Raw genomic sequence first — 27,477 nt, forward strand, 5'->3', positions numbered from 1 at the left:
CATAAAGTCTCACTCTAGTTCAGTGAGTAGCCTTTGGAAAAAATAAAAAGAAAGAAAAAAAAAGGGGGGGTGAAATGAGCCTATAAGGCTAAGCAAGTATCACTCAGAAGGCAAGAGTCTTAATTGGGATGGCCTGGTGTAAGAGAAAATCACAATTCCTCCTTTCACCATTCTCAAGAACAAACATCTAGGATTAGCATTGTTTGGGTTGTTTGTTTTCACAGACCTCTTGAGAAGAAGCTTTAATTTACAGGCTCTGTCTAACACAGCAGCCCATTCTCAATTTGGGTACATGTGTATAGTAGAAGCTGCTTGATGCACTCCAGTATAACTTCATGCTGTTCATAAAATGCCTCACATATCTAGAGTCACTGATCTGCACTGAGGACACTAACTCAGCAAATAAGCTTAAAGATATGCTTAATTTTAACCTCAGGGGCAGGTTGAGAGAAGTCAACAATCCTTCCCTAAAAAATTAGGCATTTTGCTTTGTCTACTGCATTGGATCAAGACAAGCGTCTGCAATGCCTTCTTAATGCAGACTGATTCTCTACAATGGCACAGTACCAGGAAGAGTAAGGCAGCCTGCCTTGTCCTGTGTGATCAACAGACAGCCTCCACCACTGTATTCCTGCTCTTATTATCCAAAGCAGAAAAGGTACATTTGTTAAAGAAGTTTAACCATGCAAGAAGCACTGCAGAGTAAGCGCATAACACCATCAAGTGGGTCAGTATAATAAAATAATAATAACAATAATAAATTACAACCCTCCCCTAAAATAAAAACAAAACAGTTCTTCATTAAGTAGAAAGAAGGGAAGGAAAAAAAAACAAAACAGCAGCAAAAAAAAAAAAGTATAATTATTTATTAATTTTTCTACTACATCAAGTTTATTCCTTGGAAAGAATACTATCCTTGAAATGCAAGAGAACTTTGCCAATGGGATGCAATTTCAAACTAACATGAAGGCTTACCAGTCAGGTTTTCAGTAATGACAGTGTAGTTTTACAGCCTGGCCTAGCATTATCTGTAAAGTCCACCTACTGACTAAATAAGAACCATAGAAACCTAGATCTTGAGTTGCTTTCAACTACATATTCTTCCACAGACAGAAAGAAAAATTCAGTATCTTTAGATCAAAATAAATTTAAAAAAATAAAGTTGTTTATTTCACATGATCAGTTAACCCCAACTACAGAATAGTTGGGCTTTCCCCCCCCCTCATTTATCATAGGATGTAGCCTAGCTATCTCACACTGCCTTACACAGCTGTTTATGTATATATGAACAACCAAATATATGCAGTGAATTATAATTTTTAGATCAAGAAAAAACAAAACAAACAGTAAACCCTCTAGGCTTCTATAGAGTAAATTAAAGCACTTACTGAAAGGAAATAGTAGCATATACGAGGGCTTTGAATTTCAAATATCCTTCAAGAAGTTATTAAAAAGAGACTCCACTGCTGAGAAAGAGACAAAATACAACAATATTTCTTGGTATATCCGTTACAATTGCAAAAGAAATAGTCATTATATTAGCTTAGACTGTCACATTTCCATTTTTAACACCTTATGATTATTACAGGATTCTAAACTCCCAAAGAAGGCAACTCATATAAAAGATTTATTTTCACTCCAGCTTTGTCTTTCCTCACTGCCTGCCAATCTAAGAGAAATGTGCTGGGCTTCACCCCATTTGAACCTTCATAGGTTTAACGCAGACTTCAGCCTGTATTTCTATAAACTGTGTACATGAAGACTGGCATTCATATCTCCAAAAAATTTATATCTTAAATTCTAAACAGATGTGCTGAAGCTCAGAGCCTTTTAAAACATCTTTCTACTAGCAGGTCAAAATCCAAAGCAGAGTATTTCCTTCGCATATTTAAGGGAACTAGTGAAAATTCTTCTGCCAAGCTTCTGGGAGCATCACTGCTGACAACATCTGTCTGGTTGCTGGCTGCCCCCAAATCATCATAGTCTTCACCCCTTGAGAAAAGTTCCTCTCTTATCATGGATCTCGGGCTATCTTCTTCAGCTAGGAGATCGGCTCTTAGCAGATGTCTTGTAGGACCATGATCTGCTGAGCAGGCCAGCCCAGTACAGTCCTTGACCCAACATGGTATAGGTTCAAGACGCACCCAAGGGCTGACAATCCTAGCTAGTGTTTTCACAGTCTTTCCACTGTTTCTTGGCACAGGAATACTAGACAGCCCCAGAGCTTCTTCACCAGTGGAGTGCACGCTGGTAGATGGGGGACGACTCATAAATCTGTAAACTGTGGAGAAAGAAACAGCAACAGACAATGCTAAACTTAAAATTAAATAAATAAGGACAAGACAAGCTTGTGTCTGGATGTGCCTTGCAACTCTCCATCACTAAATACTTCAAGCCTCTTATACTGTTTCTAGGTCAATCCTTTGAGAAGGTATATTGGTTACTTTGAGAATAATATGATTTCTCCAAGTTCAGAAAGTTATGTTTTAAGGAAGTAGAAACTGCGCTGTACTCTATTTCAATAGCCGCTACTGTTGTGAAAACAACTATTTTTTTTCCTTGGAAGCACAGAGAAATCCATGCTCCAGGAATCCAGACCCAATTCTAAACCCAGGGAATCAGGATTGTTAAACTTTACTCACATGGTGTGAGAAAACATGCTATCCTCACATTACACAGATAGTATCTCCACTTCTGAGGCTGGTGAACAACTCCACTCACAGTACAGGTAGCCCACATTGATGCTATATTAAGTGCTTTAACTTAGGCTTCAAGATCATAGATACCTTATATGAAAGTAGATATCTATACTGAATAATCTAGAAACATTTGCAACATGAAAAGTTTTTTTGTTTTGTTTTGTTTTCTTGTTATTAAGCAAAAAGAAACAATTCAGGCCAAGTAATACAAGCATTCCACGTGCATCAGAAAATGGTAGCACTTAACAGAGACAGAACAGCCACAGGAATACCACCTGAAGATCTTGTACCCTTCTGGAGCCTTAATTCATCTTAATTATATACACACCCATGGACAGGACACACAAGGAAACCATTCATAGAATCATAGGGATTGGAAAAGATTGAGTTCAATAAAGCAAGCTCCCTGATGCAGGCTATGCAGGTAGGCCTCCAGGTGGGTACTGAATATCTCCAGACAAGGAGAATCCACAGCCTCTCTGGGCAGCCTTTCTCAGTGCTCTGTTGTTTCAGGAGCACTTCTATGCAGTTGAAGTCACATTAAAATTGTCCTTCCCCCTACCCCATAAGAGCTTCTTCTTGCTGATTACCTTGCAAAACTCTAGTTTCTTCTGCCCCTGGCCGTGCTGAATGCAGCTGCTTACATTTTCTTCTCCGAAATCTAGTTTGCCGTGATCTAGCACCCTGCTGGCCTCGGTTCCCTGCTGCATCTTTCTCCTCCACAGGGACATGGGAATGCCCTAAGACATCTTGATGAGACATTTTGGTGGGTTTCACCTAAAGCTAACAGCAAAGTCACAATGAAAACACAGAACTAGCCAGGAAGTCTTACCAGACAATGGGAAAGAAACTTCAAGAGCCTCAAAAAACATTTATTTCATACCTAGCAAGGTAAAGGAAACCAGAATGGTAAGTCAACACCAACAGCCCTTTCCAAGTGCAGCAGTAACTTACCTTCTTTTCTAACCTTAACACTTTGTGAAAGAGCCTTCTTTTCTTATTCTTAGATAGAAACAAAAAGATAACCCCACTGACTCAGGGAGAACAAGGGAAGTGGGGCTAGAAGAAGGAAAAGGACCACTGGAGGAGGAGCTAGCACAGCATCTGATAATTTGTAATTAGCACAGCCTTACAGCTTTTCTAGGCCTAATGAGATGAGGATAGTTTACAAAAGCTGTGTGTGATAATTGTGTATTAAAGGAATACTGGGTGAAAAAGCTTCTCTGATCCTCAAAGAAGCAAAGGAGAAAGGTGAATTTCTCCCTGTGTTGAGCCATGCTTAGAGCAAGAATAAGAAAGACAAAGTAAATAATTTTTATTTCCTTGTAGTGCGTAAGTGTGCTTTATTGTACTGATTTTTTTAAGGTTTTCTTTCAGTTTTTATTATTCTGTGTGTCTGCTACAACTACTACCGGAGTAGTTGCTTCTTTTCTAACATCCCATTTCCAAGTTTTTTTTGTTTTTCTTCTTGACTATTGGAGCCTTGTACAGCCTCTCTCAAGTCCAACTGGGCAGTAGATTTTCACTAGTTTGAATGCTTCTTAAGCTTCATCTAGCACTTAGTGAATTCCTCTACTGCGTTTTACAACCCTCTGAGGGCCATGGCGTGTAACTAGAAGCAAAAAAGAAAAGGTCTAACAAAAAGAAGAGGTAAAGGATTTTTGCTTTGTTTTCTGTGTCCTATGTACAAAGGGAAAAGGCAGTTCTGAAAGAAAGGAATAAATCAGGCTGATCTGATTGATTTTTTTATATTTTTTTTAGTGGTCACGTGTTTGAAAATTGCTAGCATTCATGAATGACTACTTTGTGAATGAGGACCCACAGTCCACGATATCATCTAAAACATGTTAGTGGCATGCTTTCTTAAAAGCACTAAAAGCTTGGTGAGCTTCCAGACAGACACTGGCCATTTTGATATTTGTGATTATGATCAACAACTTGAAAAACAACATTAAACTAACACTTGGTTAGAAATGTAACTGCGCTGGTAAATACCGTGTTTTCTCCTTGTTGTGTTTTAGATGTAGCTAATTGAATGCAGGCTTACTAAATGATTCGCACTAGACCACAGCAAGCTTGCTCAATTTCTGGCTTCTGCTGTGTACGTGTTCAGCAATAAAATGCTTCTTTCCCTCCCCAGCCTGTCAAAGGCAGGGGCATCGTATCATGAGTTACCACTGGGGAAAGTGGGGGTGAGCAAGGAATAGTGGCCCTGAATTGAAGTGGGCGAATACTAGATGATCCAGTTCATATGACCTAATAGACTGTGTCACTGCCTCTGGGAGATACGAGCCTCTTGACATGTGCCCTTGGCTGGAAGGTCAGAACAGAAAAGCCCAAGCTCAGAAAATGAAGCCCTCCAGCTGAGAAAAATTATCCAACCATGAATTGGCAAAAACACTTTTTTTCCTCCCCACCTTTTTTTTTATTCCCAAATTTTCTGACTTGACATGTTGCTGTAGTGCACTTCACATTTGATTAAATTAGTCACATTGCATTATGCTGTATCAAATGTGACAAGTCGCAATGGAATGTGAAAGTTGTATAAAGATGCACAGGCATCATATAGCTGCTACCTGCTTCTGACTAGCATCAGTGTGTTAGCAGCAGGTAAGGGAGGCACACAAGGTCCAAATCCTTCCTTGTTGTTAAATCACTCTTCTGCAGCTCATCACTAGGTTCTTCTGTGATTAATAACAATGCATCAAATGAGTAATCAGTTACCCCTACACCAAGAAACAATTATTTCTTCTGTATTTCCCCCACACTTGCTTGTGATAATAAGGAGGAGGTATCTCGTCAGGATTCAGCCTGTCTCTTACAAGCATACTAGCTACTGTAACTGAAACGGTATTAGCAAGATGCTGAATGTATAAATAATTGCAGCCTACAGAGAACAAGGCAGAGGCACCCTGTTATTGCTTATGTAAATGCAGCCACTATTAGTCTTGGGCTGCAGGAATTACACCATCAGGAAACTCTAAGCTCATGTTCACTGACTAAGCATCCCCTGTTAATCTTATCAGCACAGCTTTCATTGGATTCTGCAAGGAGTTAAAGCTGCAACATGCACGTAGAGCATGAAGAAACTGTTCATATCACTCCTCACCTTTATTGGGGTAAATGCCTGCTCCCATGCATGACAAAGTAGACAAATGGATTAGAGAATGTGCAAGTTAATTTAATCCGGACTGTACTTGTACACATAGATTTGTTATCCACTGTTAATTAGATGTTTTATCTGGAATTCTTGTAGGACCTCTTGAAAAAGGTAGAAACAGCACTACAAAGAGGACTGGCTGAACTATTTACCTGCTCAACAGCTCCTAGCTCATCGCCATTCTTCTTCCATGTTCTCCAGATGTCAGTAACAGTGCCTAATATAGAGCAAATGGTTGAGTCTTCCTCTGAAAATATTACCTAAGCAGTTAGCAATGCCATATGGTTGAGTAATCCACACTAAAAGACCAGAAATAGGATGTACAGAGGAGGGAAGAACATCTGTATTATTGTCTCCACACATAACCTGGACTACAAGTTAAGAAAGAACAGTCAAATCAATTACACTAAACCTTCTGATATCCTCCTGGCTATGCAGTTTGCTCTATTTAACATGTTTTTTGTATATTATACATGAAATATATCTGATAAACTATGGAGACCTCTCTTTGTCTTAATCATCTGAAGATGTAAGTTTTTCTACCATGTTTACAAATGACAAACATATTCTCTCAGGCAGTACTGTGTTTGTCTTACAGTCCTGAAGGTGCCTGGCTCCAGAGTTTTGAGGAGCTATAGTGTAGCAGAAAGCTCTCCCTGCTTGGACAAGGTTCCTACGATTTTAACTAAACGGATGCAATGGGGACTCAAGAACTCAAGGCTAGGAAGCTGAAGTATGTTAGTATAGCTAGAAGTATCCAAGATCTCCTTGTCAGTGAGTATATCACAGTGCACATGCTTTCTACCTCGTGTTCCTTCAGGAAGCCATGTCTTGGGTTTTGTTTTTTTTTGTTCTCACATCATTCCTCTTTCTTGTTCTGAGACTGTTTTTGATAGCATTTGTGGTGAGTGTCTTACAGTGGAAGCCCTATAGCTTAGAGTTTCTTACATTGTCAGACAAGTAAGTAGTTACAGTACAGTCATGAGAAGAATGGTATGCAAGCTTTAATAATGAAAATTATATTCAAGTCTCTTAGCTACAACTTATTTTTTTCTGTTTCTTAGAATCTTTCATGTCCAAAAGTATTCAGTCCAAACAAGAATTTAAAAGCATATTCTGAATGTCCTGTGATATTGTTCAGAATTCCTTTTCTCCTAATTTCTAGCATTAATTTAAGCCAGATATCCACAGTAAGTGCAGGAAAAAAAGTAATGATACTTAATAAAAAATTTGTTGAACCATTTAAAACACTGAGTTTGTTTTAGGAACATGGCTATCCAGCTAAGAAGCTAATTATGTGAGGTTGCCCAGTCCTACAGACCTTACATAGGAAAAATACCAATCAGTCTTCAAAGAGTTGAGCCCAATAAGCAATTCTAGATCTGGTCATGATCTCCTCTGAATGCTTTATAGCAAAAGCTGTGTCTGACATAGGATATGTTTTTCTTTACTTCTCCCATACCTTGCAATTGGCTAGTTTTGAATCATTTCCAGTGTGAGATCCAGAAAAGCAGAACCAGTCCCATTCACAGTTTGCCCTGGCTTCCCTTTTCTGTCTATCTTTTCTTCTTATTCAAATTCATACATATTTAACAGGTGAAATGAATAGCAAAGTTCTACTCTGCTGTAATTAATGCACATATGTAAAATCAGTGCCAGCATTGCTGACCTTTCCATTTGTCTAAACTTGGCTGAGTATAAAAGCCATTTTACAATTTTCCATTGGTAATGACGTGTTTATGACTGTACTGAACTGTAGCACCTTCTATTTTCTGATGGATAAATGGAGTAAGGAGGATGGTGATGGCCAAAGCAGCTCTGGATCTGAGCTAACCCAGGGCAATACATCTACAGAAGTTTGATTCTGTTCCAGGACAGCTAAGTTGTGCCCTTAACACTCCCTGGATTCAGCTGCTCAAGCAGTCCCTATTCTGGACTCTGGAAACTTGAAAAAATGCATCAAATATTTGGCTGTATGCTTGCACCTGCAGTATATCTGGTGGGGAGGAAAGGGCTGATGTTTGAAGCAAATTGAGGAGGATATGTCCCCAGTAGCATAGCTTTGGAAGAAAAGATTTGTTACATAAAAATGCTTTTGGTTTTAGAAATACTCTCATCAGCTCCCTGTAAAGAGCAAGATCCAGCTTAAGGCTGCTGCAAAGGAGCAATCTGGAGCTGCAAAGCACTGCTGCTGTAACCTGCTGTCTGGTTTAGACATGAACTTCCTCTAAACCGTGCAGAGCTTGAACTGGATGTGAACAGTACAAAACACAGGATGGAAAGTGTATCTCAGGTTGGTTCTGAACTAGAAACACTATTGCCTTCTCCCTAATCCGTGGATGAACTTACAGCATCGTCAGGATGGAGTGCTTCCCTGCTTACCTCCTTACCTGCCTACCCTTTTCCTGGTTGTATCCATGCATGGAATTAGTCCAGTTGGACTTAAAGCTAGTTTTGACTGCACGGGAACCTGGCATTTGTGCAGCAGCAGTCTGAGCTGGTTTGGAATTGCTGTACACCAGAGATGATGCTAATTCCAGTCCAGGCCAAAATCTGTGAGGAGCACATCTGAGATGCAGCCTCTGTTATTTTCCTTCTTCATGAGACACATCTTTACTCACTGGCCAGGCAGCAAAGATGAGGGAATTTGACACTGCAATAGCAGCAAAACTCGATTTTAATGTGTTTAAATGCCATTCAGCCATTTGATTTGCTTAGAGACCAGTATGTGTATCTCAGCACTGGAGAAAACAGAGGAATTACAACATAATGTTGAAACTGCCAGAGTGGAAAGCTGTGATATCCCCCTTCTTCACCCACTTGGTGTAGCCTGATAAAAAAATGCTTCTCAAATGCTTCCAGAAATACATAACACTCATCAAACCTGAGTCCATTTGAGTGTTTTCAGGTACCAACAAACCTTGTGTGACAGATGTGTATCCAGGTGGGCACACTTGGGAGTTGGTCCCTCTTCTTTGGGAGGAAGAGTGGAAGGATTTCAGAAAATGTGTGAATTGGTAGGGTTATAAAAATGGATAAGCATTTTGTCATTCCTGAGCTGAGAGAGGAATTCTGCCTGCCAGAGTGCTGGGCTGCATGGGTTGTAATTAAGCGTAGTTCATACTGGGCCAGAAATTGAGTGTAGAATCATAGAATCATTAAGTTTGGAAAAAACCTCTTAGATCATCTAGCTCAACTATCCCTACCATGCTCAATAATCATATCCCTCAGTGCCACATCTCCACACTTCTTGAACACCTCCAGGGACACTGACTCCATCACCTCCCTTGGCAGCCTGTGCCGCTTCCCCACCACTCTTTTGAAGAAGGAATTTCTCCTAACATCCAACCTGAAGCTCCCCTGGCATAACTTAAAGCCATTACCCCTCATCCAATTATTATCTGGGAGAAGATACCTCGTCACAACCTACTTTCAGAAAGTTCTAAAGAGAGATAAAACCTTCCCTGAGCCTTCCCTTCTCCAGACTAAACAACCCCTGATCCCTCAGCCTCTCCCAGTAAGACTTGTACTCCAGACACTAAACAGCTTTGCTGCCCTTCTTTGAACAATTTCCATGGCCTCAGTGTCTTTTTTGTAGTGAGGGGCCCAAAGCTGAACAGAGTACCCAAAGTGCAACCTCACTAGCACTAAGTACAGAGGAACAATCACCTTCCTGCTTCTGCTGACAACACTACTTTCTGAAACAAGTCAGGATGCTGCTGGTGTTCTTTGCCATCTGAGTGCACTGCTGGATCATGTTCAGCTGAATGTCAACCAACACCCCCCAGATCCTTTTCCTCAGTGCAGCTTTCCAGCTATTCTGCCCCAGGTCTGTAACAATGCATGGAATTGTTGTGAATGAAGTGAAGGACCTCACACTTGATCTTGTTGAAGCTCATACAATTGGCCTCAGCCCAACAATCCATCCTGGTCTTCCTGCAGTCAAGAACAAAAGAGGGATAGAGAAGATCTTCCAGGAAGCCCTTCAAGACTGCTAAGGTGTGAGTTGCTCACAGGGGGCTCTCTATCCACCCCACCCCACCCCTGCCCCCCCAGCTCCACACTAATGGCTGGGGTATCACAGGTTTGGTGGATCCAAGCCTTTGGGTTCAAACATACTAACAAGTTACTATAAAGTAAGGAGGGATTATAAGGAAACAGTCTTGGTGAGTTTATGCTTCAGAAAGATTACCAGACTTCTCTGCACGTACTTCTAATGCTCATCTCTGTTGGGGACTGTCACCATCAGTGTGTGCCCTTCCAAGCCCACAGGACAGAAATCTGGGATAGCTCCAAAGATAGCTCCAAAAAGGAGCCAAACACACAAGACCTCAGTGTCTTTGCACGGGCACTTTCCTAAAGCAGACAAAGGAGAAGAAATCTGGGTCAGAAGAGTTTCTTCCAGCACTTAGCAAAGCCCCTCTCAGCTGCCCCTGCATGCTGGCAGCCCTTCACCTGTTATTTTACACTTCATGCCCATGAAGTAGATAATAGATTTGCTGGCAGATATTCAGCCAATATGTGGGGAAGTTCTTCAATTTCTTACAGCTAGGCATTGAAACAGAGTGCAAGCTAATCTGCCAGATATGGAATTTACATATACATGGACTTTAATATCAAGTGAGATGCACTTTGTGTGAACTCTGTAGCTCTTAAACAGCATTTTCAATTAATATCTGTTCCGTGGTTTTAATAGTTTTTTCCCATGATGTTTACAAGACTGTATGGCCTCTCTCTTTTGACTAATTAACACATTCTTAAATTCCTTTGACTACAGCTTTTCCTTGTCTGGTGAGTAATACTTTGATTTATCAGCTTCAGATCCAAATATTTGTGGGGAGGAGTCCTATGCTCATTAAAAAATAATCTTTAATATGCTGTCCTTACATAGTAAGGCTATGCAGCAAATCTTCACTAAGTCATTTTGTATGTTAAAAGCTGCCATTTTATTTGTGCTTTAATTTTACTGTTGCCACTTCATGTGAAGAAACAAGGATAAATAATTCTGTCAAAGAGATGATGGCTTAGAAGACTCCAACTTTACTCCAACAGTCTAATTCTGCTGACAAGAAACAAACAGGACCATGAAAACAGAGTTGCCTCTTTCTCAGCCTGAGCATAACTTTGTGAGGAAAACAATCATACAATCATGGCTTATGTTGGAAGGAACCTCAAAGCCCATCCAGTTCTAATCTCCTGCAATGAGCAGAGCTGCCACCCACCAGATCAGGCAGCCCAGGGCCCCACCCAGCCTTGCCTCGAACATCTTTAGGGATGGGGCAGGCACAGCTTCTCCAGACCAAATCATAACCTACAGGGGGGGGAAAAAAAAGACAAAAACCAGGATAACACTCTGTACCATCTACAGCATCTTTTGTCACCAATTTTCCTTGGAAAAGCAATTCACAACTTTTACAAAAACAATGTATTGACAGCTGACGCCTTCAAAAGAGTTTTCCAAGTTCACAGTTACAGAGGAAAGCAGTGCCTGATTCTCCTAGGTAGAAAAGGGAAGGGAAGGGAAGGGAAGGGAAGGGAAGGGAAGGGAAGGGAAGGGAAGGGAAGGGAAGGGAAGGGAAGGGAAGGGAAGGGAAGGGAAGGGAAGGGAAGGGAAGGGAAGGGAAGGGAAGGGAAGGGAAGGGAAGGGAAGGGAAGGGAAGGGAAGGGAAGGGAAGGGAAGGGAAGGGAAGGGAAGGGAAGGGAGGGGAGGGGAGGGGAGGGGAAGGGAAGGGAAGGGAAGGGAAGGGAAGGGAAGGGAAGGGAAGGGAAGGGAAGGGAAGGGAAGGGAAGGGAAGGGAAGGGAAGGGAAGGGAAGGGAAGGGAAGGGAAGGGAAGGGAAGGGAAGGGAAGGGAAGGGAAGGGAAGGGAAGGGAAGGGAAGGGAAGGGAAGGGAAGGGAAGGGAAGGGAAGGGAAGGGAAGGGAAGGGAGGAACCCACACCATTGGCATCTTATATATCAACCTTTGAAGTGAATGCATAAGTTCACAGCACACAGCTATTTTTTCAGGTGTGCATCACTGACACTTGAGGGTCATAATTTTCAGATTTTCGTTGCTATGCTAACATTAAGTGATATTTTTTTAATGCAAGGAAAAGTAATGATGACACTCCAGAGTGAGTGAAGAGAATGGTCTGCCTCTTCTAGTTCTTGTGTAGTCTTCTGAGTTCAAATCATGCAGCAGAATGAACTCGGAATCTTCAAAAACACACTTGCATATCAATATTCATTATTAAGTATACTAGTGCTAGGTAAATTAAAATAGATTCTGAAGGACTCTGCTTTATGTTGCACTAAGTATTACTTACAATGCATTAAGTATTATTAGAGTGCTTACACAAAGAGGTAAAAAAGCAACGACAACAAAACCCACAAGCTAACACTTTTTCATTGTTTTATTTCCATAGTGAAATTTACCTTCCCATGTGGAGAAATAAAGAAAATAATAATATAGCTCCCTAAGTATAGTTTCTATAATGACCTTATAATAAGCAAAGCTGGTGGCCGCATGTGTTATATAGTTCCATTAAAAATAAAAATGTGGCTGCTTATTAACTTGCCATACCCAACCGTTTTTGCTGAACTTCTTAATGCCAGGTGACTGGTCTTAAAAATCTGTGTCAGAATTTATCAGTCATTTTCTAAACTACTGAATATTTAGTATTATTCTTCCCAAATTTAAAATTTTGGTAGCCTTATGTTTGATACTTTCTAAAGTCGAATGCTTCGGAGGAGCAATCTGATATTTGGCAGGCAGCGACCTTTTCAAACAGGGATGATGTACCATGCAAGCCCTTCAAAAAGCACTGATGCATCAAGCATATGAGGATTTCAGGAGCTTCACGTCTCAAGATCTGGTTCCCTCTGGGCGTGGCCCAGCCAAAGACCAAGAAAGATTTTCTTGAAGTTTACAGATTCCTGGAACAAATGGGTTGGGGCTGGGTCAAGACTCCATGCAAGTTCTCAGATCTTTCCTCTCTTGTTCATTGCGGAGTCCCAGCAAGGAGGCTGCAGTTTGGCTCAGCAACAGCTGTCCTTGCTTTCCTATCCCATCAGGAATATGATAGCAGTCAGAGCTGTTGATGATCCAAACAAGAGCAGTACTCTGAATATAACCAGGGCTGTATAAAATATATGTACATCACACATGTACTCACTATATAAAGCAGAGGTGTATGCACGTGTATATACAGACATTGTTTATTCAGTATAATGTGACTCTTCATGCCTCAAATTCAGCATTCAAAATTTTAGAATAGTCTTGCTCTTTGTTTCTGTGTGCCTTTGTTTGCCAGTCATGAAACACAGACAACAGCATTTCCTCATTTTATTGCTGTGCAGTGAAAATAAGTACCTTAAGAAGCAAGGCCATCCAGTGCTATAACAAGGAGTACCACAAAAACGTCCATGAGGAGGTGAAGAATTCAATCTTCTGAGCAGCATTTTATTGTTCTGAGGTATGTGAAACATGCAGCCAAACACCTAATACCTAAAAGAAAGCACTGGATAGCTGTTCATTACTTTAGGTACAGAGTCCAGTAAAGATCTCATAGAAGAAACAGAATTTGATCAGCTAAGAAGAATTAAACATGATATTGATGCCAGGACACTCTGAATTCTGGATTTAAGATGTTACAAGTACTCGATTTTGCATCTTCATTTGTTTCTTGTATGTTCTAACATTCTTTTAATTTTGTGCATGTGATACAGTTCAAAGCATGAAGGAACTCTTAGGCAAGCAAGTGCTGTCGATCATCTGTACTGTAGAAACAATTTCTTTCTATGTTTGCTGGAAATGAACTATGAATAACATGCTCTCTTAAAGTGTGCCAATGTAAAATGACATTTAACACAGAAGAGATGTTTGATTAACAACAAAAAAAAAAAAAAAAAAAAAAAAAAAGGAAGAAAAAAGAAAGCAGGGAAGAAATGAACAAAAGAAAACAGTCTGCCCAAGGAAGTACTTATTTAGCCTAACAGAAGGCTGAAAAGAGCTATTGAACAATTTCATTATCACATTCTTTTCAAAAAAGGAAGACCTCTGCTTTCGTATTTCATGATAATTGGATGAAGAAATGTGGGTAGGAGCACAATTCATTGCAGAATTTGATGAATTATTTACTAATTAAGGAGAGAAACAGGATAGTATACGCAATATTACTTTGATATGAATGTTCCTTTTATTATATTATTTATACACATGCGATTGTTGCTTTTATTAACTAAGAGGTTAATCACTTGAATGGGATGCTTTGCATTCTCTACAATTACATACACCAGCAAATTGGCTAATTTTATGTGAAAAAAGAAATAACCTAGCAATTTTTCTAGTACTTATCTGTATGGTGCAGTTTAATAACATTTTTGCACTGTGTAAAATGTATAAACCAGCTGTTCTCATGTTTTGGCAGCAGCTCTGCACATTGCAACGTGGCACACTCTGGCCCAGGAGCCCACATTGGGGCTTAGGCACTCTGCAGAGGTGATGACATGCAGATCCCAAAGGGGTGTAAGACAAATCTGATGATGCTGCTTAGCAGGCAGGCTTGAGAGTGACTTCAAAGGTGGCCACTTCATTTTTTCAGCAGCTGAGACTGCCATTTTGTTCTAGGCTCATTCTTTCCTTAGCCAACTAATCACTGTCTAGACGGGATGAAATCAAACCCGCATTGCTGTACGCCTTGCGCCCTGCTAGGGAAGCAGACACAGGGAACCCTCCCTGCATGGGTCCATCAGGTTTCCGTAGCTGAGGGATTGATCCTGTCTGCTGCTAAGAAGCTCTGGTGCCATTCGCTGGGCTGCCATCACCATCCAGATTGATTCTTCTGAACCCTTTGATGATGACTCCAGTCTACGGCTGCTCCCCAGAAGCACATCCCGTTGCTCAGGCTTCTGCAGGATGTCAAGTTTTGGTGGGATTGATGATGTTCAGACGGGATCAAAATTAGTGCAGTGTGTGCCTGCAGGAAAATGATTTTTCATCTGGACAGTTCCTCATATCTTGATCACCTCACCAGAACACCAGAGGAGCCCACACTCTAGCAGCCCATAGCATTCATAATTTTTATACATATACATACAGGTTGTTAAAAAAAAAATAATGGAACATATGGTCTCCAGACAGAAACACCTAACTCAGTTAAAAATACATATAAAAATATGAAAGACTCTGTTTAGATTCCTCATTCACATGCTCCACCCTTTCTTGCCTGATGCATATAAAACCATTGATGAGTAAACTTCATTTGCTAGTCATTAAAAAAAGCAAACGTGTAAAGCTACATGCTTTGTGTTGTAATAATGATGTAATAAGTCACTTAATGATTTTCATTGATTTAATGGAAGAATATATCTTATTGTTCACTATAGATGGGGGATGGGAGGTTAACATACATTTTGCTTTAGATACGAATCATTTTGGGAACTGTTAGTACGGATTTTTTTTCAATTATAGCCACATGCAGTTTTATTAAATTTTAAAATGAAAAAAATTGCAGATGGGGCAGCTCAGACACACAGCTCAGTGTTCACATCTTCATAACACACCATGATGCAGCCAAACCAGGCATTCATGACTGCAGCCCTGGAAGGTCTGGCAAAGTCTGAGCCCAGCAATGAAGGATACCATGTCAAACTCTTCCATTCTTCAGGAAGCTTGGCAGAGCTCTGTTCAACATGGTTGTCTTATGTGGGCATCTTTCATAGAATCATAGGATATCTGGAGTTGGAAAGGGCCCACGGGGATCATCAAGTCCAGCTCAATATTTGGGACCACCCAAAAATCAGATCATATATCTAATTGCATTCTGCAGACACTCATTGAACTCTGTCAGCTCAGGGCTGTGTCCACTGCCCTGAGCAGCCTGTTCCATGCCCACTGCCCTCTGGTGAAGAACCTCTCCCTAACCTCCAACCTGACTCCCCCCAGCACAGCACCATGCCATTCCTTCCAGTCCTGTTGTGTCACCAGAGAGGAGAGCACTGCTCTGCTCCACTTCTGAGGAGATACAAGCCATGATGCTGTTTCCCCTTCACCTTCCTCTGCTCTGGACTGAACAAACTGAGGGACCTCAGCTGCTTCTCATCCATCTTCATCATACATCTTTCCTTTGAAATATGTTACTTGGACACAGATGAAAATGACCAAGGACATATCAGTGGTTGAATGCAGGAGTAAAAACATTCTTAACTTGCCCAAGACTGAGATGCATGAACTTCCCCACTGTTTGGCAGCTGTATTCTGAAGAAAACATTGATCAAATACAAATAACCAGAATGTACGGAACAAGGAAATTAGGAGATGAAGAGATAATAGTGATAGTAGAAGAGAAATGCGTTCTGTGTCCCCAGTCATCCAAGGAAGAATGCTTCCACACAGCACAAAGGTGGGAGCAAGCTCTTGGTTGTTAGTAAGACTGTCTGAAAAGAATCCACTTTTGGAAGATATCTCTGCACTTTGAAAGAGCTATTGCAAACTGACAAGCAGAATACACGTGTAAAAAGAAATTAAAAATATACATAGAAGTGGAAATTCTCCCATGTATTAATGTCAAAATGTGCTAAAAATAATGTAAGTGTGGATTATACTAGACGTATCTTTCATTGAGCTGTGGAAGTAAAATTAAAAGAACTTATTTAATTGCATTTTCTTTTACCTATCTGAAATCTTACATTTCAAAAAGATCACATGAAAAACTCCACCAAAACTGACATCTCTCTTTTAAACATTTATTCATTAACAAATCTTTTTTTCCTTGTGAAATCCATTCATCAAAACACAAGCTGAGCCCTGGCTGGGAACCACCCCCTCGGTGTGCATGGAGCAGGGGCCCCCCAGGACCACCCCACTAAGAAGGAAGCCAGGGAGGTCTCATCCCCTCGGCACCTCCGCTAAAGCTCCGCACAGGGCTGCCGGCAGAGCAAGGGCAGCAGCAAGATGACCTTTACTTCCCACAGGCATAGCGGGTGGTATTGCAACACAGAGGCAGAAGCAGGGGGATGGTTGGTTCAGGGCTGCCCCAACTATGCGAGGATGCAGCTGGGTAACTCTGGGGATTGAGATCTTATTAAGCTTTGCACCAGATTTTCACTCCTCTTGAAAAGGGCCGAGGCAAGAACCTTTATGGGCTGAGGCATTCTGCCATGACGACAGGCAAGGAGATAGTTTTCTGAAGGATGGATTGTCAAACTTTGAAGATGCGCTTTCTCTTTCCCTCCTTTTCCATCTTTCCCAGCTTTAGGAGTACTGCATTTACCTGTGTAAGTGCTGGACTGGTCAAACAAACCCTCAGTGACACTCTGGCATGGCTGGGCTAGCTATATCTGTACTTTTTAAAATGAAAATGTAATAACAGGCCATATGGTTTGAATTAAAGAAAAATCCATTTACATTTTAAAATGCACACATTTTATTGAAAACAGCTAACATAAACACATCTGGAACACAGCTTTAGATAAAAAGCATATGAAGGGTCTGATTCTGTTCTTTCTGATGCTGGAGTAAGTAAAATGCGACTCCATCAAAGTCCACAGGTGTAGGGCCAATGGGAGATCAGGATCTGACCTAGGGCCTTTCACTTCAACAAACAGAATATTGCCAAGCTTTACTTCAATCTCACAACTTGTAAGAGAGGGAAACAAAATGTTTATAGCCTATATGAAGAGTTACTGTATTATGAATAACAAGTTTATAGAAATTTTGTTTCCAACGGTTGGAACTATGGTTCCACTTACCACAAAGGCAGACAGAAAGCAGGCACTGACCTCTCCATTCCAGCAGATATTTATTGAGAAATCTTTTCTCTAAGCAACGTACAGACCTCTTTTATGCTCTGCTGCTAGCACTTCACCTTCCATTCCATCTTTTAGAGTCAAAAAGAAAAACAAATGCAAATGATTTTATCATGTTCCATCACATGGACTCTCAAAATGCCATTTGATATGAAGTGTCTGCTTTGCCATACATTTATCCATGGTTTCCTTTCTATTTCAGGGATTTGACCCATGAAGAAATGAATGATAGATGTATGTAGATAAAATGCCTGAAGATCTACTTAGGTCACTCAAAAAGTAATGCCTCCTATTTATTTCAGTGGAAACTACAACAGATACAAAGAGCAAAATAACACTATTTGACAGAGAAAATCATCAGCTACAAAACACTATTTTTTCTACTCATGCCACACTTGAAAATATCTTCACCAATGGAGGCCATCCACTGTTTAGCCACTGCTAAAATTCACCACCCACCACCTCACTGCACTCACATCCAGTGTTTGGTCTCCATGCACATTCTGTAAGCATCAATGAATGTCAGTGAGTGCAGTTTTTTCAGTGACACACCTTTGCTTCATATGCGTTTCTATATCAGAGTCCATTCTGCCAGACTGCCCCTCTGCTGCCATCTGTCACACAGCAACAACAGGAAACTAAATATTGGTGGGAAGGTTCAACCCCTACTGCAATACCACCAACATCTGCCTCTGACATTGGCCAACATAATAAAGTAGACAGTTATTACTTTCAGTGCAGACCTTATATAGATTAGGAACTGTCAGTGGAGACCTGGATAGTTGCTACACATACCAAAACCAGTAATGAAATCTCCCAGCTCTGCTCAGAACAGGATCTTGGCAGTGACACACCAGCCAGGCAGATGTGTCCAGTGATCTTCATTTTCAGGTATCTCAGGGTCAAATGAATTCCTCTTTTTAGCAGAATTCAAAAAATAATAATAATAATTAAAAAATCAACATTACGAAAGAACACTAAACATGCAGTACACAACATTATGGGACACAAGAACATTAAGATAAATATCGTCCTTCTCATTTTTTCATGTACATGTTCTGCATCCAGCAGGGCAGTAAATTAAAAACACTGAGGTAATAGTAGATAATTTATTCTGCTTTTACATGCACACTGTTTTTAGCTTCCAGACATAGGAGAAATGGCTCTCACTTTGCAGCCGACTCTATCATTTTTCCAGTGGGACTTGCCTCTCTACTGACCAGCAAAAGCTCAGGATCTCCAAGATGCCAGATTTATAATTTCATAACTATGTAAAAACGAAAGCCTTGGAATGCTGAGTGGGCTACGTGCTTCTATATGTGTGTGTATATCACTGAGCTGAGACAGGCTCAGTCTGTACCATCATGTGACCAATAGGACAAACGTGTACTTGCACACTTCATTTAACCCAGTGCTATAGCGCTATAATTTCTGAGGTAGAATGTGGCAAACACTATATTATAAGGACTAAAGAGAAACAGTGCATCTCATATTAAAAAGCTCTGGATGAATTTTAGGGCAGACAGAATTAATTTCTCAGAATGGAATTTAGTCCCAAGACTAAAGCTACCACCTCCACCTTTAGAAGCATGCCATGGGATCCTTAATGACCACAGATGGTCAGGACCACAGTTTTATGTCTTGTCTTAGACAGACAGAGCAGCCTTTATAGATCTAGACGCAACTAACTCCTGGCAAAGCTGAAACTTTTACAGTTAATGAAGCTGAGGATCTAAGAGCAAATAGTAACTATTGAACTTGTTATGGACAAACCCAGAGTCTGATTAAGTCCATGGAGCATTCACTGAAAAAGGAAGCCCATTGTGGTTTACTTGTCAACACTCCTTCACTATTAAAGAAATCACTAAGTTTAGTTTGGTCTATGGACATGAAAAAGTCATCTGCTCTGCAAACCAGGACCAAAGACCGTGCACTTAGAGCAAAACCCATAAGCTACACTGGGAATTATCTCCTGTGGGACTGAGTATCTCAGCTAGATTCTCACCTGAGAGAAACATAGCTCAAAAGAAGACATTTGGTTTCTGCAATGCAATCACCTTGATACTGTCATGCACACAGTTTAGTGAGCCCCAGGAGCATTCCTGGATGGGAGTTCTGGAGTACAAGTTCCAAGGTGACAAATGACTTTTGAGGACCCCTTTGCCAAAGGAGCTACATGTCTTTACCTTGTGATTTGTGAGCAAACATACATGCTATAATAATAATGTATGTTATTTTAAGCAGCTCTAGAAGCCAGGACTATGTGGCAAGTATGACAGTGCACGTAGACAATCCAGGGGAAGAAACAAGGCTATATTCTTTATGCACCACTCTTGGAAACACAGCATTGGCAGCCTGCTCCAGATTTTAATTAATTAATTAATTAATTAGTTTATTTATTTATAAGGACTTGATGTGGGGCTGGCATAATATTGGCATTTTCCTCTGAATTCAGCCTGCATGTATTGACTTCAGACCCTCTCAGCTCACGCAGTTTGCAGGCCGCTCTGCAGCTCTGTGATGTTTTTGTGCTTTGCAGTCATTTTCTGCTGTTCTGCTGCCAAGCCTTGCAATTAACTGGAATGTACAAACATTTCTCCTGGGTTTGACGGGAGCAGAGACCTGTCTATACGCTGAAGGTCATGTGAGAAGTTTCGGCAGGGTGCACTGTCTGAAGCGACAGCCTCATGACATCCCCCTTGCAACCCAGTGTGCTCATTCTCGATGTTTTTTGACCATAGTTTGGCTGCTCTCCGTGTTTATTTTGGAGCTGGAAACTATACCCAAAAGGCAAGCGGTGTTTTTACTGCCCGGTGGGAGGCTGAGCCTGCGAATTGGATCTGATCTGACTCACCACTGTAGGAGAGAAAACAAGCACATCCTGAGGCTCAATCCAAGCGTGGAGTCCTCACCTAAACCCCCAGCCCCAGGGACCTCCAAGGGCCGGGGTCTGGACTTCACTCAAGCCTGGAGTCTCTGAAGAGCTATACACAGATGTTTTCCTATGCAATTGGAGTTTCAGTGAGGATCTTCCTGTAGCAAAAGGGGAAGATAAGGATTACTTGGATTTTGCATCTTACATGCAGTCTGAAGTTTTCTTTGTAAGCAGAATATTCCACTTACATTTTGTTGTGCTTAAAGTGCAGTTCTTGTTTCTACCCACTGCCATGATGGCATAGGGCAGGGCGTAGACCGTGGTAGGGGCTGCATTGGGCTGCATGCAGCCCACAGGCCTCAGGCTGGACATGCCCCTGTTAGTCTAGATGTCAAGCAGAATTTTTTCCAAACACAGGGTGGCGAGGCACTGGCACAGCTGCCCATAGAAGCTGTGATGCCCCATCCCTGGAGGTGCTCAAGGCCAGGTTGGATGGGGCCCTGGGCAGCTGAGCTGCTGGGGGGCAGCCCTGCCCATTGCACAGGGTGGGACTGGGTGGGCTTTGAGGTCTCTTCCTATCCAAACCATTCTGTGATTCCATTATTCTATTTCTATGATTCTAATCATTTTTAATATCCCCCAAGCATGAAAGCACACGTTGGAGGTTATACAATATATACCGATTGAACTTAAGGGTCATTTAAAAGGTAAAACACTAGAAATTATTCATATCTAAATTGCACCTGCGTACAGGCAAAACCATTCCACTAGATGATGTTGATACTGTCTCATAGCAAAGGAGCCATACATAGTTGTGTACACTGGCCATCAGGCCCTGACCAGGAGGGCTGTGCTGGAAAATCTCAACTTTAACTTCTGTGCACTTCTGCCCTATGTACTGATGGCCTAAAAATAACTTGTCTCTTAAAGCAGCCACACATCTACATGTGAAAGTCACTGTAAAATGTTAAGTATGTTGTTACTGCCGATCACAGACAGCGTTGACTTTGAAAGCTGAGCTTATTCACTTTTCATCATTCAGAAAGGTGATATTGAGAGAGAAGTAAAGTAGGGATTAACTGAGGATAACATGAAAGCCATGAAGGGGCTCCAAGGGAAGTGCTACTCTTTCCCCTCAGTTACAGACAAAGGTGAATGACAGGAGCAGCTAGATCAGCAGGAAGCCATATTTTAATGCTGGAGAAAGAAGGTAAAGACTCTTCCTTAAAAGAAAAACAAAAACAACAATGAACCGCAACAGCCAGCAGGGTGAATAAAACAGCAGGTCTTGAAAAATTTGGAAATCCCAATCAGAAAAATGAAAAATCAAACTTGTAGTTTCCTTCCAGTATTTAGTCATCTGTTGTTCTGAACGTGGCAGCTCAGAAGTTACGTGTCAGCAGACTCTCTCTCCACATGTGGTTAAAAGCAGAGGTTGGCTCCAAGTTGTGATATGACAGACGTGTAATATTGTGTAATATTGCACAGGGGCTATTTTGTCTTTCTAAAAGCTGTGCAGTATAGCACTGAACTAGTTTTGTTAGTCCCTCTGATGGATACAAAGTGCAAAGTGGTATCCATATGGCCCTATGGAAGTATAGCATCACATTCTTCCAGCTTATACAAGTTTAATGGCACTGAATTAGCATGGGCTGCCCTTTGGTGCTAATTCTTTCTGCACTCAGGGGGTTAAAGGAGCTTCATACTATCCAGATGTTCAGTGGCTCCTGCAAATGAAAGATTAGCAATTTTTGCAACTGCTGCTCTTTCTTCTGCTCCTTTTTTAAAGCTGATATTTTCCTTAAGAACTTGCTTAGTATCTGAGTCAGAGGAATCTTTTCCCTAAGGTAAATCAATCAATAGGCTGCACAAGAAAAGGAACAAAATGTAGAGGAGGCAGCCCTGAGTTGTATTAATTTGTTTACAGGAATTGCCTTCCAGGGACCAATATATTCATCCCAGGGTTTCATTTTCCTCTGTGAAACAGGAATCAAATGCAGCATTATTTCAGGGTTTAAAAATAAAAACAAACAAAAGGAGCCCAAACTTCTGCCCCCTCAAAATGCTTTTTTTAAATGCTAGTGAATGAGCACCCCTTTTGACTTTTCACATTAGGCTACAGACAGGTGACACAGGTATAGGAAACATGGCTGCCTGAATTCTTGCATGCCACCAACAAGGCTTCCCAGAGAGAAATAGGAAAGCTAGCCAAAACGAATGCCAGTTTAATATCCACTAAGCCTGCCTTTTGTATAGATAGGTTTACTCAGGTTCCTGCTGCTGCAAGAGCTGCTCAAGCACAGAATAAGTGGAGTTCCAATGAGACAAAACCTTCTGCCTCAGCTGGTATTTAACAACCTGCTTTCTTGCTGCAGCTCAGCCAGAATTTTTCTAACCTTAACAGAATTGCTAGACTTCACATCTTGCTCTAATACATACTTTTCTAGTATTCCAGTTATCACACAGGAAGCAATGAATCATCTGAAGCAGAAAGCTGTGTCAGGTGTGTGCTGCAAGGATCATGACTGTGCTTTGCAGAAGCTTCCTAATGATCTGAGCATGAGGACAATCACTGTGCTTCTCTTGCAGCCTTTTGTGTGGTGCAGAAAAGTGCTGTGCCTGAGAATAAGCTCCTTCTAGCGCAGCTACACGAGCTTTGAGGAAGAGGATCCTTCCTGAGCAGAGGACTTGGGTACAGGCCTCCAAACATTTCATTGTGTCCCATAGAGTTGCAGCCTGAAACACACAGCTGGTTGTAACTAGTTCAAGCCTTGCATGGACCACGTGCAAGGTGGACTGTAGCACACAAGGACCAATCAGTCACACACATACTTCTTACCCAGTATTGATGCCTGAGGGGAATTTATTTGCATGGAGGCAGTTGTGTGCTGGGGATGTAAGGTCATATAGAAAATGACCTGAAGAGCAAGGCAAATAATTTGATCTATGGGAAATCTCCAAACTCCACCAGACGTCAAGAAATCGGATAATGCTTTTGCTTATTTGCAATAGGAGGCAGTAACTGTTGCATGGTTTTTCACAGCAGAACAATAGATCTTGAACTTTGGGAATGGAGGGAAGGGGAGAGAGAAAGAAGAGGAGGAAAAACAACTAAGGATCTTCCATTATTCTCACCCATGTGAAGATCTCAAGGAATGGAAAAGCTGGTTCTCTTGGGCTTCTCTTTAATTCTCTTCCCTCTTAAACACCTTTGAAACTGTAGTGGCCAGCTATGCTTATGTATTTGTACAGATCCATAGAATTCTACTGTAGTATGTCTTATTTAGAAATATTTTTTATCACAAGCCAGATCTATAATCAGACAAAGTCCAGTGTAGGCATTTTTTCCCTTGAAAGAGAATGTTTATTTGAACTCCGGGTTATGCTGTATCTCCAGACAAATAAAAGCAAAATTTTAGCAAGAAGAAAAGCTTCTGTTGCTGAAGCAGCTTGCTCAAATTCAAGGCCCTGTGGGTTGTTTCCATTAGGATGAGAAAGTCATGGCGATCTACTGTTTTTCACAGAATCACAGAATGGTAGAGGTTGGAAAGAACCTCTGGAGGTCTTCTGCCCCAGCCCCTGCAGGGCCACCTAGAGCACAGTGTCCTTTTATCTGTCTTGCAGGAATTCACGAAGTTTTGCTTCCCAGAACACTGCAGGAAGCCAGGCAATAGAGTCTGCTTCACTTTTTACAGCTCCTGGCTTCTTTTAGTCAGCATTCAGCCCCATACACTCTCTCCAGGTAACTGTTTTGTTTCAGGGCCACATTAGCAGTGCTCTTACATCTGTCTCGCTTTACCTCACTGACTCTTCCCTCAGTTGTTCTGGTCTTTCTGCTGTTTCTCAGAGTCACTAAATTACAGCCCCTTCTATCAGCCTGGGGTTTGCTGTGCCAGCCACAAGGGACATTGCTTGGTTTGTAGCTAATGCAGCTTTGTGCAGATCTTGCTTATTTTGGGGAAGGGTCCTTTTCTAGCAGGTACTTGATATCACAAAAAGGACACTTGTGGTTTTCTACAGTTATCTCAAAAGAAGGTGGAAAAATAGTCCCATTGATGGAAATTCAGTCCTTCCTGTGAGGGTAGTATAAAACTCTGATCATTCAACTAAATCATCTGTTTCTGCCAGCTGTCTAATAAAACAAGTTTCCTACCCCAGTAGAAAACATGAACTTGAACCCCAGGCCAGCATCAAGGGATGACTTTACATCCACCACTACCTTCCAGGCTGCTAATGCAAATCAAAGATTTGAAAGAGCAAGCATTCTCTCTGAAAGAGTAGATACAACATGAGCTCCATCCCAGATAGCAAGCCTGTGCAGTTCAGGAAATACCCTGGGACAGTGAAATTCCACGAGGAAGATGTGGTCGCCATTAAACTTCACAGCTTCATCTCTTACCAGCTCCTAGTTTTGTTTGTACAACGGGAAACTATTTTCTCTGCATATAGTTTTTCCCTACTTTTATTTCCCTTATGCTTCTCAGCTCAGCCACAACCCCACAGCATCCAGTATTCTTCAAGCCTCTATGGCTTCTTCTGATCCCCGTGATCCCCTTGTTCAAGGCATCGGACACCAAAGGTCAGCATCTCAGGGCAGAAGCAATATGTGCCACATCACTGGATTACCATAATTTAGACAATAAAAATGAGATTACCAGCAACAAAAGTCACCTTGGCTGTCCTGCTTCTTCCCTCCTTGAACCCCAGTTACTCCTTGGCTTTCAAAATAATGTAGCACAGCAAGATGGTCTCTCAGGCACTGAGCCTCATCTGCTGGGCTCCAGCCAGCTGCTCTCTTTGCCTGTTTTCTCTCTTCACGGCAATTTATTGGCTGCCCAACACCCTTTTTTTCCCTCTTAAATTTTTTGTTTTCTGGGCAAGCCATGTACCTGACTCACTTGGCAATATATTTCCCATGTACTTGAGCAAGAACACATCAACTGCAAGGAAAAAGAGTCATCCCTCACTGAACCTGCCACTGTGCCACAGCCATGCCTGTTAACATCAAAATACAGCATGCTTGGGAAATGAAACCACTCTTCCTTTTCAGTGCTACCTCTTGCTTGTACCTTTATACTTGGCTTCCTTGGATCATCCCACAGGGCTCTGGAGGATGGTCTCAAACATCCCAGCCTCCCACCTCTCCAGCGGCTGCTCCTCGTGCTGGATGCCAAGCTCTAGTTCTCTCTTCCCCCTCCAGTTGCTATGCCCAGCAGTCCCCACGGGCATTCATTTCTATGCTCAGCTTCAGGAAGCATGTTTAAAATCACTTTACATTTAAATTAGCTAAGGGCCCTAATGTTTGGATTATGACTAAAGAGCAATCGTGTCGTAACTCTTTCCTCCCCTTTGAAATCTAACATCTCGATTAAGGAAGGATGGAATTTTCCCTCTCAGGCTCTGCCTCCATCCTTTCTCTCAGCAGGGCCCTACTCATGGCACTGGTAGGAACAAACAGCCTGTCCGTGCTTGGGACTAATCATAGCTGGCCACAGGATGTCACTATTACTCCACAAACATACAGAGAATTAGATGTTTGTTTACAGAAGGGCTGAGCTTGATTTTAAATTCCCTGCAACTCATATTTTGTCAGCCCACCTCATTCTGGTGTGGTTCTTCTGGAAAAACATCCTGATATTTCTCACCAGAATATCACATAAAATTCAGTGCTGTGCATACAAATGTCACTTCTATGTGTGTATGCGCTAGGTTCAATTTGCCCTACATTTACACAGCCCTTGGATTTCGCCTTGGTTATGGGATTCATAGGATCGAAGTCTGCCAAGGATTGCTTTGTTTCAAGCCAAAATCACATTAAGCCTCTGAGTATCAAGTCGTTCCCTGTAAAACCTTAAATCAGCCCAGGTCTCCTCCAACTCAGTCTAGGCTCATAAAACTTATGGTAAAAATCAGTTTCGAGTTCACAGCTAAACCCAAAGGCAGGTTTCAGGTTCATTTTTGGACTTTGTTCTGAATATTTGACAAGCTCTGCTCAATGCAAGGTCACACAGACTGAAGAGGGAAAAGGCTTTTAAAAATGTTCCCATTCTCCATAAAAGAGAAAAGCACATGACTGTGAGCTGATGCAGTCATAGGGCGAAAACTCAAACACAGCAACAGATAGAAACATCAATTCAGACGAAGTAAATCTTTGACAGAAGCCAGGCAGTTGAGAGAAAACTTCCCCATCTTGGGAAGCTGACTACCTAAACAGCATCAGTAGTACTGCTGCTTTCCTGTACCTACCGCCTCTACAGCAACTTCCCCTTTCTTCCTTATTGCCTGAGGTACATGAGCTGCTGTACCTTCACTCTGACTTGAGAATTTCCTACTCCCTTCCATGTCAGTAAAGACCACTACTCACTTCTTGCTCACAAAACATCCCAATTCACTAAGTTGTGTCCTCTGGATATATATTAATCTCTGTTTGCTGGGTTCTGTTAAGTTAACATTATGTTCTCACCTTACTATATTTAATTCAAGGGGCTTGTGATTGTTGGTACCAGCTTGTATTTCTACAAACTATGAAAAGGCTTCAGGTATTAATGGCAACTGCAAGATTTTTCAGAAGAGAAAAAAAGAATTAAAAAGAACAACCAATAGATGTAACAAAAATTATGTTGTAAATTTGTGCCTCATTTTGAAAAATCTGGTTGACCGAGTGGGGCTACTCTTATAGTTTGAGAAGATTTTTAGTAGCACCGGGTATAATTTTTCCCTTTACATAACAAGGTAGCCAATACATCAGAAGTAATGATACCCTATTCCTCTATAAAGCAGGAATGCCTTTCTTAATGTTGTTTAAGGAATACCTATTTCTATAGTGCTTGTGCTGCAGTGGGTAACATGGAGCAGGATTCTCACTGGAAAAGACTGGTACCAGAAGATCAATGGCTGGTAGATCTGTCTAAAAATGTCAGATCCAGGAATGTTTGATGAATGCTTGGAACATTAT

At 41.4% G+C, this 27,477-nt stretch overlaps 1 long non-coding RNA gene across 1 annotated transcript; it reads right to left on the bottom strand.

Moving 5' to 3' along the window:
- Window positions 1–850: 850 nt before the first annotated feature.
- Window positions 851–3,756, bottom strand: LOC107310074 (uncharacterized). The gene is made up of 3 exons (XR_014943702.1): window positions 3,654–3,756; window positions 3,290–3,482; window positions 851–2,281 (listed from the first exon to the last, which is right to left on the bottom strand). It is a non-coding gene; the product is annotated as an uncharacterized LOC107310074 (long non-coding RNA).
- Between the last annotated feature and the right edge of the window lie 23,721 nt (window positions 3,757–27,477).

Source organism: Coturnix japonica, chromosome 2 (genome assembly GCF_054131305.1).
Source record: "Coturnix japonica strain WE chromosome 2, WE-NBRP24, whole genome shotgun sequence".
Lineage (NCBI taxonomy): Eukaryota > Metazoa > Chordata > Aves > Galliformes > Phasianidae > Coturnix > Coturnix japonica.